This window comes from Salmo trutta, chromosome 4 (genome assembly GCF_901001165.1).
Source record: "Salmo trutta chromosome 4, fSalTru1.1, whole genome shotgun sequence".
Lineage (NCBI taxonomy): Eukaryota > Metazoa > Chordata > Actinopteri > Salmoniformes > Salmonidae > Salmo > Salmo trutta.
This window is the reverse complement of record NC_042960.1, coordinates 69,965,361-69,983,448: the sequence shown is the minus strand read 5'-3', so window position 1 is coordinate 69,983,448 and position 18,088 is coordinate 69,965,361. Positions and strand designations below refer to the sequence as shown.

General features: G+C 41.7%; 2 long non-coding RNA genes across 2 annotated transcripts; both read left to right on the top strand.

The window, feature by feature from the left end:
* The first annotated feature begins 489 nt into the window (after positions 1-489).
* LOC115191482 (uncharacterized) lies at positions 490-3,971 on the top strand. Its single transcript, XR_003877688.1, has 4 exons — positions 490-504; positions 2,887-2,994; positions 3,369-3,489; positions 3,600-3,971. It is a non-coding gene; the product is annotated as an uncharacterized LOC115191482 (long non-coding RNA).
* Positions 3,972-12,089: 8,118 nt separating this feature from the next.
* On the top strand, positions 12,090-15,571 carry LOC115191480 (uncharacterized). Its single transcript, XR_003877686.1, has 4 exons — positions 12,090-12,104; positions 14,487-14,594; positions 14,969-15,089; positions 15,200-15,571. It is a non-coding gene; the product is annotated as an uncharacterized LOC115191480 (long non-coding RNA).
* Positions 15,572-18,088: the final 2,517 nt, after the last annotated feature.

Below are 18,088 nucleotides of genomic sequence, written 5' to 3'. Positions count from 1 at the left end.
AAACCCCAGTGACAAACATACTCCTATATATATATGACTCCCAATCAGGAACAACGATCCCCAGCTGTTCCTGATCAGGAGTCACAAGACACACAGAACAATCAAACACACACACACAAGACTGCCACGTCCTGACCCCCAAACTACTACAACAGCTCCATCTGCTGGTCAGGACGTGACAGAAACATAGAAAAAGTGCATATAGAACACATCTACAGCTGATTAGATTTGCTTTAAATTAGAAATTAAAGATCTATAACTCAATGTTTCTATGTGGATTTGGTCAGGTTGCCCAATTCTTTTTTGACATATTGCAGCGGTAAGGCAAAAGCATATTGTATGTTTCTAGGCTAAAAGATATGAGGTGCTCCGTGTTCCTGCTGGTAGCAGGCCTTAACCTGGATGTGGGGAAATGTCCTGCCTTGGAGTATGGTTGTAGCTATCTCCACCAGACTCCTTGGAAATCAGATGACAGACCTGCATGGATTAGCAAGAGAAAACATGGTACGTGTATTTAGACAATTGTAGTCAAGACAGCTTCAGTTTACACCGGAGTATACAGGTTCCAGTACTCTACTAACACTTCACACAACTAATTGGTGCTAGGCAGTAATATAAACATGCATACAGTCCAGTAAGTTTCCCAAAATCCCCAGTTTTCAAAAATCCTGGATGGAGGATTCCAGATTTCCTGCTTATTCCTTCCTGATACCGTGAATCTCCCAACTGGGTTTTCAAAGAATGTTGGGGAAAGTTACCAGATTTTTGCATCTACCTGGGACAGAACTCACCCACTGTCTGTATAATAGACCGAGCTCCCTAAGTAACAATGAGATGACAACTGGGACCGACCGGCTCTATTCGACGTAGCAAAATTAGAAATTGTGTTTTTTACATTGAATAACATTAGAGACTCAGAGATAGAAAATGGTATATCATACACTACAGTTGAGGAACAATGGGAAAGTAATTCTGCTTTGAAAGTTGATAAACTTGTAACACCACTTTTATAAAAATTGTCCTTGAATGTTTTGGTACACCTACTGGAGAGCTCTTCTTTGTCTACCCTCATTCAGCATTGTTCACACCCTCTTAAGCCTTAGACCCACCCATCTCTTTAAGGATTCACATGTGAGGCCATGTGCTAAACAGAGTGAGTACGGTAGTGTAGCACACAGAGTGAGTATGGTAGTGTAGCAAACAGAGTGAGTATGGTAGTGTAGCAAACAGAGTGAGTACGGTAGTGTAGCAAACAGAGTGAGTACGGTAGTGTAGCAAACAGATTGAGTACGGTAGTGTAGCAAACAGAGTGAGTACGGTAGTGTAGCAAACAGAGTGAGTGCGGTAGTGTAGCAAACAGAGTGAGTACGGTAGTGTAACAAACAGAGTGAGTACGGTAGTGTAGCAAACAGAGTGAGTACGGTAGTGTAGCAAACAGATTGAGTACGGTAGTGTAGTAAACAACCAAAGATTACAAGACTACGTTTATCGACATGTCTGTAGACAGTGACATCGTGAACATGATATTGTAGTCTGACATCAAATTTGTAGTTGTCGTTATGAAAAAGTATAAACACAAAAATGACATACTGCATTATATTTCCAGCATGGTGGTCCAAAATAGCATAACTTGTGTATATGTCCACACTATGAGGTTGGAATAATACTGTGAAATTGTGAAAATGTTGATTCCCTCTGAAGGATCGGACCCTTTTATTAAATGTTCTCCTAAAATGACCCAAATTTATCTGCCTGTAGCTCAGGACCTGAAGTAGAGATATGCATTTTCTTGATACCATTTGAAAGGACGCTTTGAAGTTTGTGGAAATGTGAAATGAATGTAGGAGAACATAACAAATTAGATCTGGTAAAAGATCATACAAACAACATTTTTCTTTCATCATCTTTGAAAAACAAGAGGAAAGCCATAATGTAATATTCCAGGTTAGGCGCAATTTAGATTTTGGCCACTAGATGGCAGCAGTGTATGTGCAAGGTTTTAGACTGATTCAATGAACATTTCTGTTCAAAATGTTCTATCAAGACTGCCCAATTGTGCCTAATTTGATTATTAATACGTTTTCAAGTTTAACTGTGCACTCTCCTCAAACAATAGCATGGTATTCTTTCACTATAATAGCTACTGTAAATCAGACAGTGCAGTTAGGTTAACAAGAATTTAAGCTTTCTGCCCATATCAGATATGTCTATGTCCTGGGAAATATTATTTTTACTTACAACTTCATGCTAATCAAATTAGCCTACGTTAGCTCAACCGTCTCGTGGGGGGATACCGATCCCGTAGAGGATAATGCCATTTTAGTGTAACACCAGATCCCAAATGAGTACATTTCACAAATTTAATCTGTTCACGTTGACATTTTATCAAGTGTTTTTAATTGTGGAGGTGGAGCATAAAATGGGGGTAAGGTTACTTTCTAACTCATTTTGACAATTTTTTATGAAAGTTTCTGTTCTAATTCCAATAGTCTGTTTATCAAAACATCATGAACATCCTCTGTTGTCTGTCTAGAAACGGTGCTGTTACAGATACTGCTTGTGTTTGTCATCATGTGACTGCATGGGAAGATTAGAACATGTCACCACCCTTTTCTTTATGTTTAATGTGAAAACAAGGTTCATGTGATTCTAATTCTGAAGATGAATAAGAACATTTAGGCATTAGAGTAAATACATAGAAGCAAGGTGTTAGGATGTGAACAGAGTATGAACTCAAACGGATGCAGAGAAAAGCTCAAACCAAGTTTATTCAGCCCACTGAATGCTGCATCTGCACAGCATGGCTTGTACATAACCAATCAATCATTTATTACAGTATGTCAAGTAAAGGGTGTGACTTCTCAGAAATGTTCATCTGTTTCCTAGAACTGCCTGTTGGGCTGTTGTTGAGCGGCTGGTATCACCCTTCTCCCATTATCCCCCACGTTGTTCCTCCTCTGCTTCTGGGAGGAACCAGGCGGGGCCACAGAGCAGGTAAGTACAGATTCTTCTCCAGTGACGCCAACGTGATACTACCTCTGTTACGCTGAACACATATCCTAGATCTAGAGGAACTTGATTTACAAGTAGCAGAATGTTCTGTAGGTGTTATGATTGAGGTGATGTGTGTTCCAACTTCCACTGCCAACAAGGAATACAACTGCTTAACAAATTACATTGGTGTCAACCATACTGTTCTTCAGTCTAATCCAGCTGATCCCAGTTTTACCTGTTGTAAATCTTTTTTTTTATCATTACAAACTGTGTCTAAAGTTTCCTGACATATATTTTAGAATTTAACAGTTGGTATTAAATCAGTATTTCTGATGTTTTCTTGTTTTGTTTGTTCATCATGTTTTGACCTCCAGACTCCCCCGTCTCATCCCACCAACTCTGTCAGTCCACCAGGCCCCAAAATGCAGCCTCCACACCACTGCAGTAACAGCCACATCTTCCCATCACAAAGCTTCAGTACTATCTCAATGTGTTGTAAGTCCTGTACAGCACTTGGTATTCATCACTGTTGAGACAATGTTACAGCTGATAACATGTAATGACATTTTCAACCTAATCAACCCCCTCTGATTCTTCTCATTCAGGAAGTACCATCCAGGATCCTGTGGCAACGTCAATGTGAAACAGCATTGACCCGTGATCACCACCAACCAGGGCTCCACAGCGGTATCCTTCGATGCCCAGGCTTCGCTCAAGATTAACTAAAGGAGATTTGGAAGGATCCCAGTGAGCAAAATTGACATTTTTTGTTGTTGTTCATATGTATTTTCAACGTCTTTTGATCATAGGGATGGCCTCCCCAGAGAGCACACCAGGCAGCAAACAGCACTTTGATGTGATTGGCTGGTCAGCAGGAAGTATTATCTGGCTAAACAGAAGGGATGATGGATCTGACAGAGAACGTTTTTTATGGAATGATGTCAGGTTAATATTGTCAATAAAACAGGTGAAATGTACAGAACGACTTGATTGATCAATTAATAACACACCAAACTGTTGTTTTAATACATGGAAGAATTTGATTTGTCAAGGTACAATACACAAAAACATTTATGGAATGACTAGACTAGTCAAAGTATATGGAATAACTTGAGCAGTAAATGCATGATACTTACTTGGACATTCAACATGAGACAGTCATTAGTTTTTTATCAGTCCTTCCTCTAGTGACACATTGGCCCCTTGTCAGTGGCACCTGGAGTGAAGGACCCGACAGGCATACTGCAAATTATATTATCCACCTCTACGCAGACGACACCATTCTGTATACTTCTGGCCCTTCTTTGGACACTGTGTTAACAACCCTCCAGACGAGCTTTAATGCCATTCAACTCTCCTTCCGTGGTCTCCAACTGCTCCTAAACACAAGTAAAACTAAATGCATGCTCTTCAACCGATCGCTGACTGCACCTGCCCGCCCGTCCAGCATAACTTCTCTGGACGGTTCTAACTTAGAATTTGTGGACAACTACAATTACCGAGGTGTCTGGTTAGACTGTAAACTCTCCTTCCAGACTCACATCAATCATCTCCAATCCAAAGTGAAATCTAGAATTGGCTTCCTATTTCGCAACAAAGCATCCTTCACTCATACTGCCAAACATACCCTCGTAAAACTGACCATCCTACCAATCCTCGACTTCGGCGATGTCATTTACAACGTTTATCGTGAGTAATTTAGTAAATTCACCGGAGGTTTGCGGGGGTATGCTAGTTCTGAACGTCACATGCTAATGTAAAAAGCTGGTTTTTGATATAAATATGAACTTGATTGAACAAAACATGCATGTATTGTATAACATAATGTCCTAGGGTTGTCATCTGATGAAGATCATCAAAGGTTAGTGCTGCATTTAGCTGTGGTTTTGTTTTTTGTGACATTATATGCTAGCTTGAAAAATGGGTGTCTGATTATTTCTGGCTGGGTACTCTGCTGACATAATCTAATGTTTTGCTTTCGCTGTAAAGCCTTTTTGAAATCGGACAGTGTGGTTAGATAAAGGAGAGTCTTGTCTTTAAAATGCTGTAAAATAGTCATATGTTTGAAAAATGGAAGTTTTTGTATTTTTGAGGAATTTGTAATTCGCGCCACGCCTATCATTGGATATTGGAGCAGGTGTTCCGCTAGCGGAACGTCTAGATGTAAGAGGTTACTAGCTAACGTTAGCTGGCTGGCTCATTAGCTAACGTTACGTGACATGTGTACCACAACCGTTAAATATGGTCGGGGCCAGTAAACGTCTGCAAAAAAGCATAACGAAATTGTTGCCAGCAGATGTTATCCATAGATAAATAAATCATCGGCCAGAGCATCAATTGTGCGCTCCGAGAATGAAACGAGATGGGTAGGGCTAAAGCGTAAGAGGGTGTGAACGATTCTGAATGGGTGTAGACAAAGAAGAGCTCTTCACTAGATACCAAAACATTCAAAGACCATTTTCTCAAAAGCGAGTTTACAAGTTGATCTACTTTCATAGCAGAATTACTTTCCCATTGTTACTCAAATGCAGTGCATGATATACCATTTTGTAGCTCTGAGTCTCTGCTTTTATGCAATATAAAAAACACAATTTTAAATTTTGCTACATAAGACCGAATCCAGGTGGTGAGTCACATATGATAACAAACACAAGCAGTATCTTTAACAGCACCGTTTCTAGACAGACAACAGAGGATGTTCATGATGTTTTGATAAACAGACTATTAGAATTAGATTATATATTATAACAGAAACTTTACCTTTTCAGTTAACTTTCATAGAAAATTGTCAAAATGAGTTAGAAAATAAACTTACCCCAATTTTATGCTCCACCACAAATAAAAACACTTGATAAAATGTCAATGTGAACAGATAAAATTTGTGAAGTGCACTCATTTGGGATCTGGTGTTCACTTGTGAACCTCTTTCTTATTGGTCTATTAATAACGACGGGGAGTGCAGGTATTTAGCAGGCTGGAGAGAAGGACACTCTATGCTAGCTAGCACACGGTGTCCCTAACTAGCAAGCTAGCTAGCTAGTTAGCTAACATACAGTGTCGTTCCAGCCTCCCACTCTGCTGTGCTAGCGGGAGGTGGGGGCGATTGGTAGACAGTGCCCTTTGCCCCCGCCTGTTGGGCACGTTTTTTCCACGGGAAACAGCATTAGGGAGGCAGGGCGACACTATGTGCTTGCTCACTAGAAAGCACAAGGTTTAACTAACTAGCAAGCTAGATAGTTAGATAGCACATGGTGTGAATCCCGGAACATATTCCAGTCAGTGCTAGCAAAACTGTCCTGTAGCTTAGAATCTGCTTCATCTGAAAGCATATTTTATTGATCTAGTCACTGGTGTTTCCTGCTTTAATTTTTGCTTGTAAGCAGGAATCAGGAGGATAGAATAATGGTCAGATTTGCCAAATGGAGGGTGAGGGAGAGTTTGTACATGTCCCCGGCTACTAGGAGCACCGCCTCTGGGTGAGCATTTTCTTGTTTGCTTATGGAGGAATAGAGCTCATTCAATGTTGTGTTAGTGCCAGCCTCTGACTGTGGTGGTATGTAAACAACTTGAAAGAATACAGATGAAAACTCTCTAGGTAGATAGTTTGGTCTACAGCTTATCATGAGAAACTCTACCTCAGGCAAGCAATAGCTTCCTTAGATATCATGCACCAGCTGTTGTTTACAAAAATACATAGGCCGCCTCCCTTTGTCTTACCAGACACCGCTATTGTATACTGCCAGTACAGCGTGTAACCAGCCAGCTGTATGTTGATGTTGTCGTCGTTCAGCCACGATTCTGTGAAGCATAAGATATTGCAGTCGTGAAAGTCGTGAAAGGAAAAAGAGGATTCTGCTAGTCCGTGGTGAGAAATCGCAGTCCTGATGTCTAGAAGTTATTTTTGGTCATGAGAGACGGTAGCGGCAACATCATGTACGAAATAAGTAAAATAATAAGTTACAAACAACGCAAGTAAGCGAACAAAAAAACACAATTAGCCCGCTCAATTCAAACATAGGTTTTATGTCCCTGTATAAAAATAGCAGAAAAGTTTCAATGTTTGAGTGACAGGTTGGCGGCAAAACAAATGTATCTCTTCTGCAATGTGTCCTTGTGTATAGACAGCCTGGTCTCATAGACTAGATGTACTGAAGACAAATAATGTATACGAAACGCTTCAGTCTGGTTTAGACCCCATCATAGCACTGAGACTGCACTTGTGAAGGTGGTAAATGACCTTTTAATGGCGTCAGACCGAGGCTCTGCATCTGTCCTCATGCTCCGAGACCTTAGTGCTGCTTTTGCTACCATCGATCACCACATTCTTTTGGAGAGATTGGAAACCCAAATTGGTCTACACGGACAAGTTCTGGCCTGGTTTCGATCTTATCTGTCGGAAATATATCAGTTTGTCTCTGTGGATGTTTTGTCCTCTGACAAATCAACTGTAAATTTCGGTGTTCCTCAATGCTCCGTTTTAGGACCACTATTGTTTTCACTATATATTTTACCTCTTGGTGATGTCATTCAGAAACAATGTTAACTTTCACTGCTATGCGATGACACCCAGCTGTACATTTCTTTATTTAAAAAATAAATAAATAATTACCCCCTTTTTCTCGGGATCCAATTGTTAGTAGTTACTGTCTTGTCTCATCGCTGCAACTCCCGTACGGACTCAGGAGAGGCGAAGGTCAAGAGCCATGCGTCCTCCGAAACACAACCCAACCAAGCTGCACTGCTTCTTGACACAACGCACATCCAACTCAGAAAACAGCCACACCAATGTGTCAGAGGAAACACCGTACACCAAGCAACCTGCTCAGCGTGCACTGCGCCCAGCCCGCCACAGGAGTCGCTAATGCGCAATGAGACAAGGATATCCCTGCCGGCCAAACCCTCCCTAACCCGGACGACGCTGGGCCAATTGTGAGCCGCCCCATGGGCATCCCGGTCACAGCCAGCTCGAACCCAGAGTCTCTGGTGGCACAGCTAGCACTGCGATGCAGTGCCTTAGACCACTACACTACCCGGGAGGCACTCAGCTGTACATTTCGATGAAACATGGTGAAGCCCCGAAATTGCCCTCCCTCGAAGCCTGTGTTTCCGACATAAGGAAGTGGATGGCGGCAAATGTTCTACTTTCAAACTCGGACAAAACAGATGCTTGTTCTAGGTCCCAAGAAACAAAGAGATCTTCTGTTGAATCTGACAATTAATCTTGATGGTTGTACAGTCGACTCAAATAAAAAACTGAAGGACCTCGGCGTTACTCTGGACTTTGATCTCTCTTGACGAACATATCAAGACTGTTTCAAGGACAGCTTTTTTCCCCCATCTACGTAACATTGCAAAAATCAGAAACTTTCTGTCCAAAAATGAAACAGAAAGATTTATCCATGCTATTGTCACTTCTAGGTTAGACTATTGCAATGCTCTACTTTCCGGCTACACGGATAAAGCACTAAATTAACTTCAGTTAGTGCTAAACACGGCTGCTAGAATCTTGACTAGAACCAAAAACTGTGATCATATTACTCTTGTGCTAGCGCCTCTACACTGGCTTCCTGTTAAGGCAAGGGCTGATTTCAAGGTTTGATTGCTAACCTACAAAGCATTAGATGGACTTGCTCCTATCTATCTTTCCGATTTGGTCCTGCCGTACTGTTACGCACGCTTCTTGGAAGAAGGAACGCTACACCCTGCTACAACTCAACTCCCCGTGGAGGGAAAGTGGTATCGGATTGTAGGTGCAGTTCGGGATGACAGAGGCAGAGATTAGTACCGTTTACAGGGGATTTATTTCCTTCACACGGTAATTTGGGGAAAAGGGGCTGGACAGAACCAAAGCAAAGAAAGTAAAAAATAAAGAGCCCCTTCTCCTACCGTACCACTACTTACGTAACTAGCACCACCTGGCGCACTAACCAAAATACAGGGGATGGTCTGCCCAGGTCTTACCTAGTATGCATACACATTGTAAATACTACGGGTATATGTATGCCCGCAGGCCTCTTGCCTAAGCAATCCCAAGGTGCCTTTCCCTTCCCCCCTGGGAACAAATTAAACAGAATAATACAAACCTAAAGTGAACAATTTCACTGTTTTTGATTACAGTAACAAACGTCAGCAGGACCGGCTACAAAATACTATACAAAAATTCATACAGACCAACAACGAAACACAGGACATACCAAGAAGCTCTCTCCTAACAAAGGAACACTTGCTTTTAAAGCTGCCTAAGGAGTCGGTAATTGCAGACAGCTGTATGTCCTGACGAGAGGGCGGGGTCAAAGCTCCAATCGGGCCGACCAATCAGCTCCTTAGAATCTCAGGAAGCCATCCTGAAACAAATCAAATCAAATCAAAACACACACATACAAAGAACCTGGGGAACGTAACACCTACATACCTAAATGTACGCTACGGTCACAAGACGCAGGCCTCCTTACTGTCCCTAGAATTTCTTAGCAAACAGCTGGAGGCAGGTCTTTCTCCTGTAGAGCTCCATTTTTATGGAATGGTCTGCCTGTCCGTGTGAGAGACGCAGACTCAGTCTCGACCTTTAAGTCTTTATTGAAGACTCATCTCTTCAGTAGGTCCTATGATTGATTGTAGTCTGGCCCAGGAGTGTGAAGGTGAACGGAAAGGCACTTGAGCAACGAACCACCCTTGCTGTCTCTGCCTGGCCGGTTTCCCTCTCTCCACTGGGATTCTCTGCCTCTAACCCTATTACAGGGGCTGAGTCACTGGCTTACTGGTGCTCTTCCATGCCGTCCCTAGGAGGGTTGCGTCACTTGAGTGGTTTGAGTCACTGACGTGATCTTCCTGTCCGGGTTGGCAACCCCTCTTGGGTTGTACCGTGGCGGAGATCTTTGTGGGCTATACTCGACCTTGTCTCAGGATGGTAAGTTGGTGGTTGAAGATATCCCTCTAGGGGTGTGGGGGCTGTGCTTTGACAAAGTGGGTGTGATTATATCTTGCCTGTTTGGCCCTGTCCGGGGGCCCTGTCCGGGGCCACAGTGTCTCCCGACCCATCCTGTCTCAGCCTCCAGTATTTATGCAGTAGTTTATATGTCGGGGGGCTTGGGTCAGTCTGTTATATCTGGAGTATTTCTCCTGTCTTATCCGGTGCCCTGTTTGAATTTATGTATGCTCTCTCTAATTGTCTAATTCTCACTTTCTCTCTTTTTCTCTCTTTCTTTCTCTCTTTCTCTCTTTCTTTCTCTCTCTCAGAGGACCTGAGCCCTAGGACCATGCCTCAGGACTACCTGGACTGATGACTCCTTGCTGTCCGCAGTCCACCTGGTCGTGCTGCTGCTTCAGTTTCAACTGTTCTGCCTGCGGCTATGGAACCCTGACCTGTTCACCGAATGTGCTAGATGTCCCTGACCTGCTGTTTTCAACTCTCTAGAGACCGCAGGAGCGGTAGAGATACTCTGAATGATCGCCTATGAAAATCCAACTGACATTTACTCCTGAGGTACTGACCTGTTGCTGGTCATCTATGAACATTTGAACATCTTGGCCATGTTCTGTTATAATCTCCAACCGGCACAGCCAGAAGAGGACTGGCCACCCCCCATAGCCTGGTTCCTCTCTAGGTTTCCTCCTAGGTTCTGGCCTTTCTAGGGAGTTTTTCCTAGCCACCGTGCTTCTACCCCTGCATTGCTTGCTGTTTGGGGTTTTAGGCTGGGTTTCTGTACAGCACTTTGTGACATCAGCTGATGTAAGAAGGGCTTTATAAATACATTTGATTTGATTTAGATGCACTGTGTCACTGTGTATAGACAGCCTGGTCTCATAGACTAGATGCACTGTGTCACTGTGTGTAGACAGCCTGGTCTCATAGACTAGATGTACTGTGTCACTGTGTGTAGACAGCCTGGTCTCATAGACTAGATGTACTGTGTGTAGACAGCCTGGTCTCATAGACTAGATGTACTGTGTCACTGTGTATAGACAGCCTGGTCTCATAGACTAGATGTACTATGTCACTGTGTGTAGACAGCCTGGTCTCATAGACTAGATGTACTGTGTCACTGTGTGTAGACAGCCTGGTCTCATAGACTAGATGTACTGTGTGTTGACAGCCTGGTCTCATAGACTAGATGTACTGTGGCACTGTGTATAGATGGCCTGGTCTCATAGTAAATGTAAATCCAGGACACTCAGATAGATTAGTATGATATGTTATGTTTGTATGGTTAGATAAGACAGAAGGTTACTTAAAGGTGCAATATGCAGAAATTGCTCCGCCATTTGCTGGTTGCTAAAATTCTAATGGTAGGCCTAATTTCAGGTTGTTACAAAACAAGCAGTAATTGTTTAGAGAATCATTATACCACATGAACCCGCTGTGAAATATATTTTCCATAACCAAAAATATTGTATTTTCATCTGTTCGAAGCTGGTGTACAAAACTGACAGTAAAAGATGCAGAAACGAAACTTAAGAACGGGAAACTGTCACAAATTATGTCATGGTGTTGTGGATACTCATTTTCTTTTAATTCAAAAAGAAGAGGAGTAAAGCATCCACAGGAAACAAAAACACGACAGCAACAGTTTGCAGGCTTGAAAACGCAGTGCAAAACAACCACCCACAAACCCCAGTGACAAACATACTCCTATATATATATGACTCCCAATCAGGAACAACGATCCCCAGCTGTTCCTGATCAGGAGTCACAAGACACACAGAACAATCAAACACACACACACAAGACTGCCATGTCCTGACCCCCAAACTACTACAACAGCTCCATCTGCTGGTCAGGACGTGACAGAAACATAGAAAAAGTGCATATAGAACACATCTACAGCTGATTAGATTTGCTTTAAATTAGAAATTAAAGATCTATAACTCAATGTTTCTATGTGGATTTGGTCAGGTTGCCCAATTCTTTTTTGACATATTGCAGCGGTAAGGCAAAAACATATTGTATGTTTCTAGGCTAAAAGATATGAGGTGCTCCGTGTTCCTGCTGGTAGCAGGCCTTAACCTGGATGTGGGGAAATGTCCTGCCTTGGAGTATGGTTGTAGCTATCTCCACCAGACTCCTTGGAAATCAGATGACAGACCTGCATGGATTAGCAAGAGAAAACATGGTACGTGTATTTAGACAATTGTAGTCAAGACAGCTTCAGTTTACACCGGAGTATACAGGTTCCAGTACTCTACTAACACTTCACACAACTAATTGGTGCTAGGCAGTAATATAAACATGCATACAGTCCAGTAAGTTTCCCAAAATCCCCAGTTTTCAAAAATCCTGGATGGAGGATTCCAGATTTCCTGCTTATTCCTTCCTGATACCGTGAATCTCCCAACTGGGTTTTCAAAGAATGTTGGGGAAAGTTACCAGATTTTTGCATCTACCTGGGACAGAACTCACCCACTGTCTGTATAATAGACCGAGCTCCCTAAGTAACAATGAGATGACAACTGGGACCGACCGGCTCTATTCGACGTAGCAAAATTAGAAATTGTGTTTTTTACATTGAATAACATTAGAGACTCAGAGATAGAAAATGGTATATCATACACTACAGTTGAGGAACAATGGGAAAGTAATTCTGCTTTGAAAGTTGATAAACTTGTAACACCACTTTTATAAAAATTGTCCTTGAATGTTTTGGTACACCTACTGGAGAGCTCTTCTTTGTCTACCCTCATTCAGCATTGTTCACACCCTCTTAAGCCTTAGACCCACCCATCTCTTTAAGGATTCACATGTGAGGCCATGTGCTAAACAGAGTGAGTACGGTAGTGTAGCACACAGAGTGAGTATGGTAGTGTAGCAAACAGAGTGAGTATGGTAGTGTAGCAAACAGAGTGAGTACGGTAGTGTAGCAAACAGAGTGAGTACGGTAGTGTAGCAAACAGATTGAGTACGGTAGTGTAGCAAACAGAGTGAGTACGGTAGTGTAGCAAACAGAGTGAGTGCGGTAGTGTAGCAAACAGAGTGAGTACGGTAGTGTAACAAACAGAGTGAGTACGGTAGTGTAGCAAACAGAGTGAGTACGGTAGTGTAGCAAACAGATTGAGTACGGTAGTGTAGTAAACAACCAAAGATTACAAGACTACGTTTATCGACATGTCTGTAGACAGTGACATCGTGAACATGATATTGTAGTCTGACATCAAATTTGTAGTTGTCGTTATGAAAAAGTATAAACACAAAAATGACATACTGCATTATATTTCCAGCATGGTGGTCCAAAATAGCATAACTTGTGTATATGTCCACACTATGAGGTTGGAATAATACTGTGAAATTGTGAAAATGTTGATTCCCTCTGAAGGATCGGACCCTTTTATTAAATGTTCTCCTAAAATGACCCAAATTTATCTGCCTGTAGCTCAGGACCTGAAGTAGAGATATGCATTTTCTTGATACCATTTGAAAGGACGCTTTGAAGTTTGTGGAAATGTGAAATGAATGTAGGAGAACATAACACATTAGATCTGGTAAAAGATCATACAAACAACATTTTTCTTTCATCATCTTTGAAAAACAAGAGGAAAGCCATAATGTAATATTCCAGGTTAGGCGCAATTTAGATTTTGGCCACTAGATGGCAGCAGTGTATGTGCAAGGTTTTAGACTGATTCAATGAACATTTCTGTTCAAAATGTTCTATCAAGACTGCCCAATTGTGCCTAATTTGATTATTAATACGTTTTCAAGTTTAACTGTGCACTCTCCTCAAACAATAGCATGGTATTCTTTCACTATAATAGCTACTGTAAATCAGACAGTGCAGTTAGGTTAACAAGAATTTAAGCTTTCTGCCCATATCAGATATGTCTATGTCCTGGGAAATATTATTTTTACTTACAACTTCATGCTAATCAAATTAGCCTACGTTAGCTCAACCGTCTCGTGGGGGGATACCGATCCCGTAGAGGATAATGCCATTTTAGTGTAACACCAGATCCCAAATGAGTACATTTCACAAATTTAATCTGTTCACGTTGACATTTTATCAAGTGTTTTTAATTGTGGAGGTGGAGCATAAAATGGGGGTAAGGTTACTTTCTAACTCATTTTGACAATTTTTTATGAAAGTTTCTGTTCTAATTCCAATAGTCTGTTTATCAAAACATCATGAACATCCTCTGTTGTCTGTCTAGAAACGGTGCTGTTACAGATACTGCTTGTGTTTGTCATCATGTGACTGCATGGGAAGATTAGAACATGTCACCACCCTTTTCTTTATGTTTAATGTGAAAACAAGGTTCATGTGATTCTAATTCTGAAGATGAATAAGAACATTTAGGCATTAGAGTAAATACATAGAAGCAAGGTGTTAGGATGTGAACAGAGTATGAACTCAAACGGATGCAGAGAAAAGCTCAAACCAAGTTTATTCAGCCCACTGAATGCTGCATCTGCACAGCATGGCTTGTACATAACCAATCAATCATTTATTACAGTATGTCAAGTAAAGGGTGTGACTTCTCAGAAATGTTCATCTGTTTCCTAGAACTGCCTGTTGGGCTGTTGTTGAGCGGCTGGTATCACCCTTCTCCCATTATCCCCCACGTTGTTCCTCCTCTGCTTCTGGGAGGAACCAGGCGGGGCCACAGAGCAGGTAAGTACAGATTCTTCTCCAGTGACGCCAACGTGATACTACCTCTGTTACGCTGAACACATATCCTAGATCTAGAGGAACTTGATTTACAAGTAGCAGAATGTTCTGTAGGTGTTATGATTGAGGTGATGTGTGTTCCAACTTCCACTGCCAACAAGGAATACAACTGCTTAACAAATTACATTGGTGTCAACCATACTGTTCTTCAGTCTAATCCAGCTGATCCCAGTTTTACCTGTTGTAAATCTTTTTTTTTATCATTACAAACTGTGTCTAAAGTTTCCTGACATATATTTTAGAATTTAACAGTTGGTATTAAATCAGTATTTCTGATGTTTTCTTGTTTTGTTTGTTCATCATGTTTTGACCTCCAGACTCCCCCGTCTCATCCCACCAACTCTGTCAGTCCACCAGGCCCCAAAATGCAGCCTCCACACCACTGCAGTAACAGCCACATCTTCCCATCACAAAGCTTCAGTACTATCTCAATGTGTTGTAAGTCCTGTACAGCACTTGGTATTCATCACTGTTGAGACAATGTTACAGCTGATAACATGTAATGACATTTTCAACCTAATCAACCCCCTCTGATTCTTCTCATTCAGGAAGTACCATCCAGGATCCTGTGGCAACGTCAATGTGAAACAGCATTGACCCGTGATCACCACCAACCAGGGCTCCACAGCGGTATCCTTCGATGCCCAGGCTTCGCTCAAGATTAACTAAAGGAGATTTGGAAGGATCCCAGTGAGCAAAATTGACATTTTTTGTTGTTGTTCATATGTATTTTCAACGTCTTTTGATCATAGGGATGGCCTCCCCAGAGAGCACACCAGGCAGCAAACAGCACTTTGATGTGATTGGCTGGTCAGCAGGAAGTATTATCTGGCTAAACAGAAGGGATGATGGATCTGACAGAGAACGTTTTTTATGGAATGATGTCAGGTTAATATTGTCAATAAAACAGGTGAAATGTACAGAACGACTTGATTGATCAATTAATAACACACCAAACTGTTGTTTTAATACATGGAAGAATTTGATTTGTCAAGGTACAATACACAAAAACATTTATGGAATGACTAGACTAGTCAAAGTATATGGAATAACTTGAGCAGTAAATGCATGATACTTACTTGGACATTCAACATGAGACAGTCATTAGTTTTTTATCAGTCCTTCCTCTAGTGACACATTGGCCCCTTGTCAGTGGCACCTGGAGTGAAGGACCCGACAGGCATACTGCAAATTATATTATCCACCTCTACGCAGACGACACCATTCTGTATACTTCTGGCCCTTCTTTGGACACTGTGTTAACAACCCTCCAGACGAGCTTTAATGCCATTCAACTCTCCTTCCGTGGTCTCCAACTGCTCCTAAACACAAGTAAAACTAAATGCATGCTCTTCAACCGATCGCTGACTGCACCTGCCCGCCCGTCCAGCATAACTTCTCTGGACGGTTCTAACTTAGAATTTGTGGACAACTACAATTACCGAGGTGTCTGGTTAGACTGTAAACTCTCCTTCCAGACTCACATCAATCATCTCCAATCCAAAGTGAAATCTAGAATTGGCTTCCTATTTCGCAACAAAGCATCCTTCACTCATACTGCCAAACATACCCTCGTAAAACTGACCATCCTACCAATCCTCGACTTCGGCGATGTCATTTACAACGTTTATCGTGAGTAATTTAGTAAATTCACCGGAGGTTTGCGGGGGTATGCTAGTTCTGAACGTCACATGCTAATGTAAAAAGCTGGTTTTTGATATAAATATGAACTTGATTGAACAAAACATGCATGTATTGTATAACATAATGTCCTAGGGTTGTCATCTGATGAAGATCATCAAAGGTTAGTGCTGCATTTAGCTGTGGTTTTGTTTTTTGTGACATTATATGCTAGCTTGAAAAATGGGTGTCTGATTATTTCTGGCTGGGTACTCTGCTGACATAATCTAATGTTTTGCTTTCGCTGTAAAGCCTTTTTGAAATCGGACAGTGTGGTTAGATAAAGGAGAGTCTTGTCTTTAAAATGCTGTAAAATAGTCATATGTTTGAAAAATGGAAGTTTTTGTATTTTTGAGGAATTTGTAATTCGCGCCACGCCTATCATTGGATATTGGAGCAGGTGTTCCGCTAGCGGAACGTCTAGATGTAAGAGGTTACTAGCTAACGTTAGCTGGCTGGCTCATTAGCTAACGTTACGTGACATGTGTACCACAACCGTTAAATATGGTCGGGGCCAGTAAACGTCTGCAAAAAAGCATAACGAAATTGTTGCCAGCAGATGTTATCCATAGATAAATAAATCATCGGCCAGAGCATCAATTGTGCGCTCCGAGAATGAAACGAGATGGGTAGGGCTAAAGCGTAAGAGGGTGTGAACGATTCTGAATGGGTGTAGACAAAGAAGAGCTCTTCACTAGATACCAAAACATTCAAAGACCATTTTCTCAAAAGCGAGTTTACAAGTTGATCTACTTTCATAGCAGAATTACTTTCCCATTGTTACTCAAATGCAGTGCATGATATACCATTTTGTAGCTCTGAGTCTCTGCTTTTATGCAATATAAAAAACACAATTTTAAATTTTGCTACATAAGACCGAATCCAGGTGGTGAGTCACATATGATAACAAACACAAGCAGTATCTTTAACAGCACCGTTTCTAGACAGACAACAGAGGATGTTCATGATGTTTTGATAAACAGACTATTAGAATTAGATTATATATTATAACAGAAACTTTACCTTTTCAGTTAACTTTCATAGAAAATTGTCAAAATGAGTTAGAAAATAAACTTACCCCAATTTTATGCTCCACCACAAATAAAAACACTTGATAAAATGTCAATGTGAACAGATAAAATTTGTGAAGTGCACTCATTTGGGATCTGGTGTTCACTTGTGAACCTCTTTCTTATTGGTCTATTAATAACGACGGGGAGTGCAGGTATTTAGCAGGCTGGAGAGAAGGACACTCTATGCTAGCTAGCACACGGTGTCCCTAACTAGCAAGCTAGCTAGCTAGTTAGCTAACATACAGTGTCGTTCCAGCCTCCCACTCTGCTGTGCTAGCGGGAGGTGGGGGCGATTGGTAGACAGTGCCCTTTGCCCCCGCCTGTTGGGCACGTTTTTTCCACGGGAAACAGCATTAGGGAGGCAGGGCGACACTATGTGCTTGCTCACTAGAAAGCACAAGGTTTAACTAACTAGCAAGCTAGATAGTTAGATAGCACATGGTGTGAATCCCGGAACATATTCCAGTCAGTGCTAGCAAAACTGTCCTGTAGCTTAGAATCTGCTTCATCTGAAAGCATATTTTATTGATCTAGTCACTGGTGTTTCCTGCTTTAATTTTTGCTTGTAAGCAGGAATCAGGAGGATAGAATAATGGTCAGATTTGCCAAATGGAGGGTGAGGGAGAGTTTGTACATGTCCCCGGCTACTAGGAGCACCGCCTCTGGGTGAGCATTTTCTTGTTT